This window comes from Tetrao urogallus, assembly GCF_951394365.1.
Source record: "Tetrao urogallus genome assembly, chromosome: 1".
Lineage (NCBI taxonomy): Eukaryota > Metazoa > Chordata > Aves > Galliformes > Phasianidae > Tetrao > Tetrao urogallus.
Genome location: NC_136813.1, coordinates 139875224 through 139886973, shown reverse-complemented (window position 1 = coordinate 139886973; position 11750 = coordinate 139875224).

Here is an 11750-nt window from a genome sequence, read left to right as displayed (position 1 = left end):
AGTTCTCACTGGCACTTTCAGTCCTCTCCTTCCCTGAGCAAAGAAATCCTTCCAGTTTGTTTGTTTTCCAAACAAAAAATAAAAGTTAGGGAGAGAATATTTCTATGCTCTCTATTCACTCCCAGTTGTTTACAGGTATGCTACTGGGACAGCAAAGTCTGGCTTTAGTGACTGGTTGCACTATGAAACTTCCCAAAGACAGATCTCTGTTTTGCCAAAAATAACTTTTCTGTACCAATTAATTTCCATAGTAAATGTACAAGGGGCAGTGGAAATTTTAGCAGTATGCTTAAGAAATAGATATGCCCTACACATTTTCAATGGCAGCCTCAGAACAAGTTCTGGAAAATTTCTTTTTGGTTGACTCACCTATGTGCTTGAAGAGCATATGAGACCATAGCAAGAAGCAGAGCACCATTGCCATCATTTTCAAACTTGGAGAATGGCAAGTAGATTGTATCTTACCAGGAAACACCTCTGAGGTTGTAGTAAATGACTTGTGCACACAGCTAGACAAGATGTTTGTGTCAGCAAATGCTCAGCTCTCTCTTCTCACTATTTACACTTCCAGCCAGTGTCACTGCCTTGAGGTACTCACTTGTAGTAACACTAGAGCCCACATCAGAATCTTTCTGCTTTCTCTAGCTTGCAATAGTACTCTTCAACAACCTCCATTGTGTTTATATGTAGCGGAGAACCAGGTTGCTAGCTGTGACATTCTAGCTCCTTTCAAAGCCTTTTGGGGTTGGCAGTTAATATGAAAAGGGTTCGGACTCAGTGATCCTTATGGGTCCCTACCAACTAGGGATATTCTATCATTCTGTGAAACATAAGGTCATCTTGAAAAGACATTCTAGCTGGACAAATTCAGCCATACTTCTGCACTGTTCAAATGAGTCCACATCCATACAGAGATCCCAAAGTCACCCACCTGCCTAATGAAGTGCAGGAAGGTCACTTCTCTGTCCTGCTCCACTGACATGGCCACAGAGAACCGTCCTTCCTCTGAAAGGAGCTACAGAAGCAGAGGACTGGCATGGCAGTACGTCAAAGGCAATGTTTTTCCTGTGATTTTTATGAGTCTCTGCAAGAAGGAAATTAGAAACTGATGTCCACACTCTCTCCCATTTATAAGTGCATCCATAATGTGTACATTCTGCTGTAGGTTAATGATGCAGTTCTCATACAAGATTAACTGCTGTTTCAGACAGCTATCAATTTTTTATGATTGCAAGAACATTTCCCTACTAAAAATGAATGCTACATTCCCCACGGGATGGGCTGATGTTCAGCATCAGTCAGGTGTGTAAGGTGAGAAGATGAGGATTAAAAAGAAAAAAAAAAGCCAAGACAAAGAAAGAGAGCAAAATACACAAGCTAGTTCCCCAGCTCTCACTTCACGGAACACTGTCTTCAACACTGTCCCTTCTGAGCATCCCAAATAAGGTTAAATATGCAGGCATAAAGGACATACTACTGACCCTACTGGTAGGCTGGTGCTGCTATAAACATCAACTCCCAGTACCAAAACAACAGCTGTACAAGGCCAGCACAAGTGTCCTCTACCTTAAGAGTCTGAGACATTGTTCTAGTCTGAGTCAGTCAGTCCAGAGATTACTTAATGCTATAGTTAAAGATTTTTGTTTTCTTAATTTAAGCAAACATAACTTTTATTTGGGACCAGTCCCAAGAGACTGCCTACAGCAGCATTAGCAGGACAAGGAGTCACTTCATCCGTCTGTTTTAAGATGCCTAAGAAAACAGGGAAGAATTGTCTTGTGGAGATGCCTGTCTCTTACCCTCTCTCTCTCTATTTCCCCATCAGCTGTAGAAGAGATCCAGATACCCAGCCTAGATAAGAAACGCACTTTTAGATGTCTGAGGCAAGGGGAAATGAACGCTTACCTGATGTGCAAGTCCTTGAGCCGGTAACTTCGGCCAGGCACAACTGGTGAGGTTGAAAGTGTTCCAGCTACCTTCATTAGCTGGATTGACAGAAAAATGACTTCTCATTCTGAACACTTTCAGAAGTGTCATTGAAATTCTCCTTTGATTCAGCTTTTGCCTGGCTTGTGCTCACATATTTATCTATGAGTCAAAATGAAATAAGCTACATCTATACAAAGAATCTTGTATCCTAATAACTACATGTTTGTTTTTGTTTAACAAAATTTGGCTAGATTAAAAAAAAATAAAAAAAATAAAAAAAAAAAATCAATCCTTATATCACTAAACAACAAGATGCTGTATTGGCATTACTATAAGTGCAGCTGAGACATATTATGAATTGGAACAGGAAAACATTGTGAACACTGCCACACTACCACAAGTAGGCTCCTAATTAACATGTATTCCAGCCACTTTTAAGAACTGTTCTGTTTTTTTGTTTTGTTTTTCCCATTGATAATGTGTAAGTAACTTGAAGAGTCCATGCTTTAGTTCATGCTTATCTGCATTTCTTTTCATTTCTTTCTTAAGCTCATCTCCATATTTGGAGTTCATAGCTGAAAGTCTGGGCCTCAGCTGTGTTAAAATTTTAGGAGGCATCTCCCATTTTTCCACAGCCGTAAGCTGTTTTTTCCATTTGCAGCATGTTGAAAAAAGCACTTCCAGGTTTGTTGCAAGGACGTAGATGGATTCTCCAGATGAGAATCCTTAATCACAGATCTGTCTTTTGCTAGTGTAACATGATGGAAAGCGCAGCAATGGCAGCACAGCAGCAAAGTCCTAGGGTGCAGCAAGTGAGAGTTTGCCCAAATGCAACAGTCATGGGCACAGAAACAAAAGAAAGAAGCTGCTTACCTTCAGAAGGCCTTAGGTAAGCAGGGATCTCCAGTGAGATACCCTTGTTTCCACTGCCAACCATTAAATGAGGTTTGGGAAGGGGTGGATCCTGGCTCCACCCTGTTATGGTCACTGAGATGCTGCATGCAGCTGAGCTCCCCTGGGTTGGCCCTGCCCTCCCACCACGTGCTCAATCACTGCTTCAGGCTGTGACTCAGCATTACTGCTACAGCTACAAAGCACAATGACCACTGTTGAGATTACCTTTCTGCTTCAGCATCTTTATGGTGAGATACCTCTGGGTTTCATCCCAGCTCTCTAAAGTAATTAAAACACATTTCTTGATAAACCAAGGATATGCTTCTAATTATTTTGCATAGAAAAATGTTGTTTTCCCAACAAACTCAGTGAGAATCTTTTCTACTAAACCTAAGTTAATGGAATATAGATAAAAGTAAGCTGACATCTACTGGTTCTGCATCCATTAAGAAAACAACTTAAATATTTATGAGAAAGGGAAGTATTCCAGCTTTTACTACAAATATGCTGTCTCCTAACTTTCTTTGAGAAATGCTGTAAATCTTGTGAGCGTACATATGTAACTAACCTGAGCTGCAGCAGAACATTTATTTATGGAGCAGAATATAACTCAGAAGTGCTAGATTTGGCACATCAGAAGCGTTTACAGCGAGCTACATATAGTTCAAGGAGCAACCATATAGTTTACTTCCCTTTCAATAAAAACCCACCTATCTGATCAATGCACTATAGGTTACAAAAGCGGTAATGCTTCTACTTCCCATTTTTCAGAAGAGATGGTGTAAAAAACAGGCACCTGGTACTATCCACAGGCTTATAGGAACAAAAGAAAAACCCAAACATACACATACGCTAAAAAAAAAAAACAAACGTAGAATAAAGATGTACAAGTTTGCAGCTCCTGAAGCTGCTCCCTTCCATCAGCCTGGCGTCACTCCTGCATACAGATGAGAAGTGTTTGTCTAATAAATACAGACCAATGCACAGTACAGGAAACTAAGACTGTAAAACAAATTTGACTAAGGTAAATGCACTAAGTTGTATTCAACACATGAGACACAGGGCGGTTACATGGGTAAATTTCATGTTCCCTATTTCTCCCACAAGGTACTCATTTCACTAGCTAGTGTATGCAAAAATGGTTAGAGCACAGAGGGAAGCTTGTATATCCACCGTGTGATCACTACCAATATAGCAGTCAGTGAAAACAAATGAATGCTTTTTCCCTCAAGTATCAGAGTAAGGATACATATCAAAAGTATTTGACTTCATCTTATGAGGAGAAAAGCTATTTTTAAAGAAATCAGCATCATGAGGCATGAAAGCAGAAGAGTAACTTTATGGTCATGTCAAAAGAAAAGCAGAAGGCTCAGGTGAGAATGTCTGTCATCCCACAGAGTCTGCTTTTTGTACCAGCAAAGAAAGTAACATGGCAAATATTTCTGATTTCTTTGTGGTAATTTTAATTAATTTTTTCCCCAGTATATATTGTACAGAATCACAAAACTGTTGGGGTTGGAAGGAACTTCTGGAGATCATCTAGTCCTGTCTCCTGCTAAATCATATTCCCTAGAGTAGGCTACATAGGAAAAATAGGCTATAAATACTAAACTTTGGCTGCACACTTTTTGCTGGAGGATCTTGGCAAGTTAGTATTCCATAAGCCTGTAACTTGAATAGTGAAAACATACTGACATTTAATCTCAGGGTTTGCCCCTTTCTGATGAGCCTCTGCTTTTCTTCTCATGTTGGAGCACAGGAAGCTTAGCCAAGGAAAGGCTGGGAACTGTAAGTTTAAGGATGGAGAGGGAGAAAATGACAGCTTGATTGAAGAGATTTTAAAACAGTTTGGCTGTTCTGAATTCTAAACAGGGTGAAAATTAATGAGACAGAACTGTCCTCGAACATTCAAATTATCCTAAAATTGTTAATGCTCAATCGCTGAACACCACAGAGGAAATAGAAAGCAAACTCCTCTACTCACCTTAATACAGCAAGACCTAACCCATCTTTCTTTCAAACAAATGTGTTAAACTTGTGATGGAGCTCATTGGACCATCAGCTGAGCCAGCAGAGGTGACAGAACTGATGAGGAGAGCAGAAGGAAGTTTGCAGTCCTAGCCATACACCTGGTTCCTTCAGGTGGAGCAGGAAAGGTCACAGCCATAATCATCCTTTCTCCCAGTCACAAAGGTTTTCAGCAAGGATGGGTCTGTTTGTAAGAGGCAACTATGCTTCAGATCATCTATGCTTCTGACAGGGTGAAAGCAAACCAGGTCGCACAGTGGTCACTCTGGGGCGGCCTCATGTGCCTCTGAATCCCAGGGGCTTTGTAACCCATACAGAAAACAAAAACACAAACTTATTTTGACTTAGAATATTTTCTGACCAAGTGGACAGATTAATGGGTTTTAAAAGAATTTATGTAACGCATTTTGAAAAAAAAGTTATAATTAACATTTCTGTACAATAGCGCGTAATGAATCCTGATTGATGCCAACCTAATGCCTTTATGCATGCAAATGGATTCATATACCCATGGGCTTTCTTCTGCCTGATTTGGAGGAGCAACTGAAGAATATCCTTGCAAGGGATAAAGGGAAGAAGATCTTGATGCTTTTTTCTTCTTATCCTAACCTTAAAGCTCTCCTTGCTAGGATTCAACATGGCTGCTTTCAGCTAAGTGGAAACTGGAATTATTGCAAATAACATTCACTTTGAGCTTAGTCTTCTGTGAGTTGCCTCATCACCATGCTTTACAGTGCTGGAGCAGGTCTGCAAGAAGCAGGACAAGACAGCAGTGCCAAGTTACCAAGTTCAGGCCTACACAGCCTCAGACTGATAGCTCGGACACTGCTGAGAAAACACCTGTCCTGATTTCCTCCTATAGCCAAGACTTAGTATTTAAACACAGGTGTGGATTTAGTACCTGCAGAGCTGTGATGTTTAGATCCAGATCCCACTGAGTTTGGGTGAAAGAAACGTTCAACTGAGCGACAGCCCAACTCTGTCTTTCTAGGTGTAACTGGAAACAACAGGCAGTGCTGATAAGTGTGTCCTGGCTATGTATTAAGCAGCCTTTTTAAATTCTAATTAATGTGCATCCTTTTGGACTTTCACCTGTAACAGGAAGAAGGCACAGAGAAGCTGAGGATGAGGACAAGGTCTAAGTGCAGCTGCTTGGTGCCCATGACTCACAGGGTCAGCCAGAGCTCTCCACCTGGACTGTAAATTCCAGCAGGTAGCAGTCAGCATCAGAGATGGGCTTTCATCTTTGTCACAATTCTGTATTTATCACTAAAGAGAGAACGAAAATAAAGCAATGAGCAACACACCCTGTAGCCTCAGAGCTAATTACACATCTTTTCTTCACAAACTAAATGGAAAACACACGAGCTCGGAAGATAACCAGGGAGCAATTAAACACGCGCTTGTCAATGTGTCACGAGTAGTGTGTTGTTACAGTTGAAATGAAAACACAAAATGCCTTCTGATTGAACTTCAGAATAATTAGCACATCACAGAGCACAGCCATGACAAGTACCTGTCAACAGTTATCAGCACAGCAGTGAGATTTTTCACTGTGAATAATAATGTCATTTTCCACTTTTGAATAGCAACGCTTATTTTTTCTTCTTTTGAAAAATCAGCATTGTTCAAACAGATACAAACACATCCACCGTAAAACAAGATTTCATTCTCCTCAGTTAACACTCATATGGAATTATTTCACAGGTTTTGTAACAAAATCTCTTAATTCCATATGCAGAAGCAAACAACGCTCTAAACCCATGTAACTCCTTAAGAGAGAGGGTGCTGCCTGTGTGATGCTGCCTTCCTCAGCCAATGTCCATATCTCACAGAATGCTTCGTCTTTATGCCAGGCTGAAAGTCATGAATGCTCTGGACTGTACTAAGCTGGTGATTCCTTATATGACCTATAAAATGCCAAAAACAAACAAACAAACAAAAAAACAAAATAAAAAAACCAACCCCCTCCTCCCCCCCACCACGCTGTGAAGTTTCATTAAAGTTCTAAACTGCTCTACTGGTCTGCTTTCTGTAAACAAGTTGGTTATTAATAGGTATGACTGAAAACGCATGTTGAATTGCACATACTGAAAAGAACAGTCTCACCCTTTTTGGGTGTCTGTACTCAATTTTATGCTTGTTGACTAGGACTTCAATTAACAAGGCCTGGGAGTTTAGACATTTTGGTCTTTAGGGTCTGTAGAGGGGGAAAAAATGCCTCCTGCTAACAACAACATCCTGACAATCCTTTAAAGACAAGTTATAAAAGAAAGACTGGAAAAAATCAAGTCAGGATCAACCACAAGTACTAACAGTAGGGCAGGAGCCAAATCCCCTACCTGATGTAGCTGAGATCAAAATCAGTGCATTGATTTGCCCAACTGAGGATGTGGTTTTCCCATTCTCAGCACACCACAGCATTCCTTTCTTCCAGCTCTGCCTGTGCTGTGAAAAAAATCATGTATCAGCATAGCAAAGTACCACAAAGAGGTATTTAAGTGAGCTTTGAGAGCCCTGTGTTTCAGCAGCCACTCTGGTACAGCCAAGCCAGTGGAGCACCCTGCCCAGGCTGGGAAGCAAGGAAGTAACTTAGAGGGAGCTTGAGCATTTCTGCATGGCACACTGTTGTGACATACGGTATTGCTTATGTGAGAGGTAAAGAATGGGAGCAGATCAGGTGAATAACGTGCCAAACTTCCACACTATGCAAAGTTCAAATTAGATTTTGTTTAAAACATAACAACAAAGATCTCCAAGGGCAAGATATGTCTCTTTGTCTCTATGCCCTTGAGCATTAAGCCGAAAATTTCTACATTTCCACTCACCACAGGAAGGGACAAATGCTACCAAATGATTCTGTCTGTGTGATTTAAGGCTCACTAGCAAGCATAAGAAGAAATCAAGTGGGCAGAAGCTGCTGAAATTTACTACGGTTCTCTACATATCTGAAGTGTGCACAGAATTCCTTCCAGCAGCTGTTGGCGGCTGCCTGACCTGGAGCTGTCCTATTAGCAGGGCAGCCAGACCAGCTGTGAGCACTGTGTGGGTTTGGGCTGCCCACAGCATTGACATGGACATAAAATTATGACAGAGCGTTCAGAGGGCTGCAAAGATAGCGAAGGGTCTGGAAGTCAAGACACGTGAGGAGCGGCTGAGGGCTCTGCTTTGCTCAACCCAGAGCAGAGGAGCTGAGGGGAGGCCTGATGGCGGCTGCAGCTCCTCGCAGGGAACAGAGGGGCAGCGCTGAGCTCTGCTGTGTGACAGCGACGGGGCCCGAGGGAACGGCATGGAGCTGTCAGGGGAGGGCAGCTGGGGGTTAGGGACAGGGTCTGCAGCAGACAGTGATCACGGCCCCAAGCTACTGGAGTTCAAGGTGCATGGGGACACTGCTGTCAGATAGATAATCTGATTTCTGGGTGGTGCTTTGTGGAGCCAGGGGTTGGACTCCATGATCCTTATTGTCCCATTCAACTCGGGATGTTCTGTGATTCCATAAGGCAGGGCCAGCTGGGGAGCATCCCTTCATCCATAAAGTGAGGCAGCAGCAAGTGCAGTAGATAACTGAGCTTGTGGCCGCCAAAACTAATCATCCTCCAGAGACAATTACTATAATCCCTCTGTGTCCACAGTGGTCGATGCAGCAGCCAGGGCAGATACAGGAGGACTTCCCCACAGCTGTGCACAGATGCTTGTGGCTGGAAGTCAGAGTGGATAATACCATCTTTGCACGCCAACACCATGGGATCAACGTGCAGCGTGGCTGGAGGAAAACAGAAGGCTCTTTAGCAACAGTACAAACCCACTCTGCAACACGTGTGCTGTGTCACCGTGGCTCCAAGACGGAAACAAATTATCTTGCACATAAGCTGCAGGGCTAACAACAACTTGTGGGGAAAGGAAATCTTTGCAAACTGAAACGCTTCACTCAAAAATGTTTCATTGTACACTTCTAATAAGTATAAAATTTCTGCATTGTAGAGACGCAGAAAAAGATGCCACTTCCATTTGTTCAACAATTCAAAAGATGTTGGGAAGCTACTGAATTCAATTTTGGCATGATTTACGCAGGATTATTTTAAGTTCATCCCTTATTACTTCAGGCTGCTTGTTGAGAAGATGAAGATACGCTGTTGGCTCAGTTAAGGCTGCTGAAAGGCAATGCCCCAGTGCTGACCCTGACGGGATGTGATGTCCCATCTCTCAGAACAAGACTGAGAAAGTAAAGGCCCTATAATCACATATGTATAAAAATAACAATACAAAATATTTTGGAAAATGATTATGAAAATATTGAGTACACAGAAGGATGATTCCTCTTTATTCATATGGCCACAGAATATCCTGAATTGGAAGGGACCCATAAGGATTATCCACACAAGACTTCCTAAAAATCAGACCGTATCTCTGAAAGAGGTGTGCAGTCACTTCTTGAATACCAGCAAGCTCAGTGCTATGACTGCTTCCCTGAATATCATGGGCTTGGAGGAGAGGTTGGGGTTGTTGCCTTTCCAAGTTTTCTGCGTTCAGTGATTTAAGGACATCCTGTGCCATAAGCACAGCGAGAGGTGATCAATCTATTAACCCCTCACCCTGCTTGCATACAATTGATGTTTTTCAATACAGTCATATTTTGAGGCACACCCAGTGGTAGTGAGTTCCCCTTAGTTACGTGTCATGCCAAAAACCAACAAAAAAAAATCTTCACAACCTTCCATGGTTTTTGTTGAAGCCAGCAGCTTCCTGACAGCTTCTTTAACCATAGCTCTTTCATGGTGCTCGTCTGCCTTTCCCACAGGCTGTATGGGTTTGGGACTGGTGAAAACGCGCTTTAGGAGAATTCCCCAAGACAAGTCTGACTCTGTAATAAGCTTGCAAAGAAACAAAGGGAGAAATGAGAGCAGCAGATAAAAGCTAAAGTAAATCTGTACCAGCAGTGAGTTTTAAGGCACCGCAGGATAGACATGTAAGTCACTTCTGTCCCTCCCAATACCAGAAAATATCATTTTCCTAGTGCATTGCTTTTCTTCTGTCTTGTTTGTTGGAGGCTGCATGTCTAAAGCAGAGACACCACTTTAAGGTGTTTTATGGCAACTTCCCCACCTGTTCTCTTTTCAGGCCGCTTTGATTTCCACTATGACTTTCCCTTCAAAGGTACTTCACAGCACACCCTGATGATGGCTCAGCACATGTGTCCCCAGCACAGGGAGGGCTCCAGCTCCTGCTCTGACACGCGTTCTTCATTAGCTTCCCAAGTTGAAAGGCACAGATGCACCCTGACACATTTCCCAGCTTCCTTCCCAACTCTCGACCCTAACAACTGCACTTTAATTGTCCCAGGGCACTGAAATGAGCCCAATAGCTGCCCGAGCACAGAGCTCAGAGACATTTTCCACTGCTTTCTTTTAACTTCTACAGAGAAATAAACAGTTTGGTACCCATCTGTGAGGCTCTTTCAAACAATACCTTGAACGGCATTAACCATGCTGCTGCTTTGTTTCCCCCCTGGTGCTGCAGTAAGAATTATGCAGAGTGCTCCTAAGGGCCCCTCAGGACAGCACAAATGCAACGTGCTCTCCATCTGACTTCAACTACTGAAAGGTAACCTCGAAGAATCTTATTTCAGCTCTAAATGGGCAATAAGCAGCAGTTTCAATATGACCAGTGCAAGTTTAACAGCTTAATACAACACAGGCTATTAGCTTAAGGCTGTTATTTTTAGCAGCTGTACAGCTAAGGGGGAAATTGTGCCAGTAGAGCCAAGGAAAGTGCAAACAAGGACAGTGTGAGCTCCTCTGCAGCCATCTGCCAGCCAGGTGTTGACCTGCAGTGCCCTTGTACACACCGCTGTCTCAGCCTGCCTGGATGGGAAGTTACCAGTTGTGTGTTTTTATTTTGGGATATGCTGACGGTATTGGGACAAGAAACCTCCTTGCAGGAAATGGTTACACTAAAACACCTAACAGCTTTTGCTTACAGCACAGTTTTTCTTTCTGGGATCTTCTTTCCATTACACAGTGACCTCAATGTGCCACCAAAGGAAAAATTTGCTTGGAGACACCTCAAGTCACCTCATGCCACACCTCATAACTGTAGGAATACGGTGGAACAGGAACCCCACAGCAAGACAAGCAACTTGGTCAAACCCAAGAGGACATCACTGCATTGTTTGCCTCGCGTTACGCTGCATGGCAGAAGTGCACTTCTCATTGTGCTGGTATTGCCTCATAGTCCTTTATTTAACCATGCTAAAAACCTCAGAGTTTCAATTTAAATTAAAAAGTATGAACAAAAACTTCTTGAATTATCAGTCACTGCATAATAACACACATTACCTCAGTGACATGGCTCTTGACAAAGAACAGGTACATGTGGGTGCAGTATTGCAAAGTCATGCTCATGTCTTTACTCCCTACACACCAGGATCTGACATTCTTGCAGACATGTATAAAAATTAATGCTATCCATGTGCTTTGAAGTGAAGAACTAAATTGTGGAACAGCTCAGGAACCCAGACCTCTGTTTTTTCAGAAGCTATATGCACACAGCAAACACTGGTAAAGTTGGTCCCAATTTATTCCTTCTTTTTAATTATGTTCTTCTGATATATTTAGCTCACAAAAAAACCCCCCACATGGAATAGCCCCATATCCTGTTTTCAGAGAAATATCTACCTGCAGAATTCAAAAGGCTGAAAGAAATCACAACTTTATCAAGGCGCCCTCTTCTGGCCTATTAAAAAAGCTACTGTGCCATCACCTGCTTTCTTTGCCTGGAAGTCATCAAAATGAGAACCTGTTTGTGCAAACATTCAATCTATTTAATAAACTGGCCAGAGAAAGAACACCACAAACTGTCCTTTTGATACATACAGAACTCACTTTAAAATCCTTCAGTTA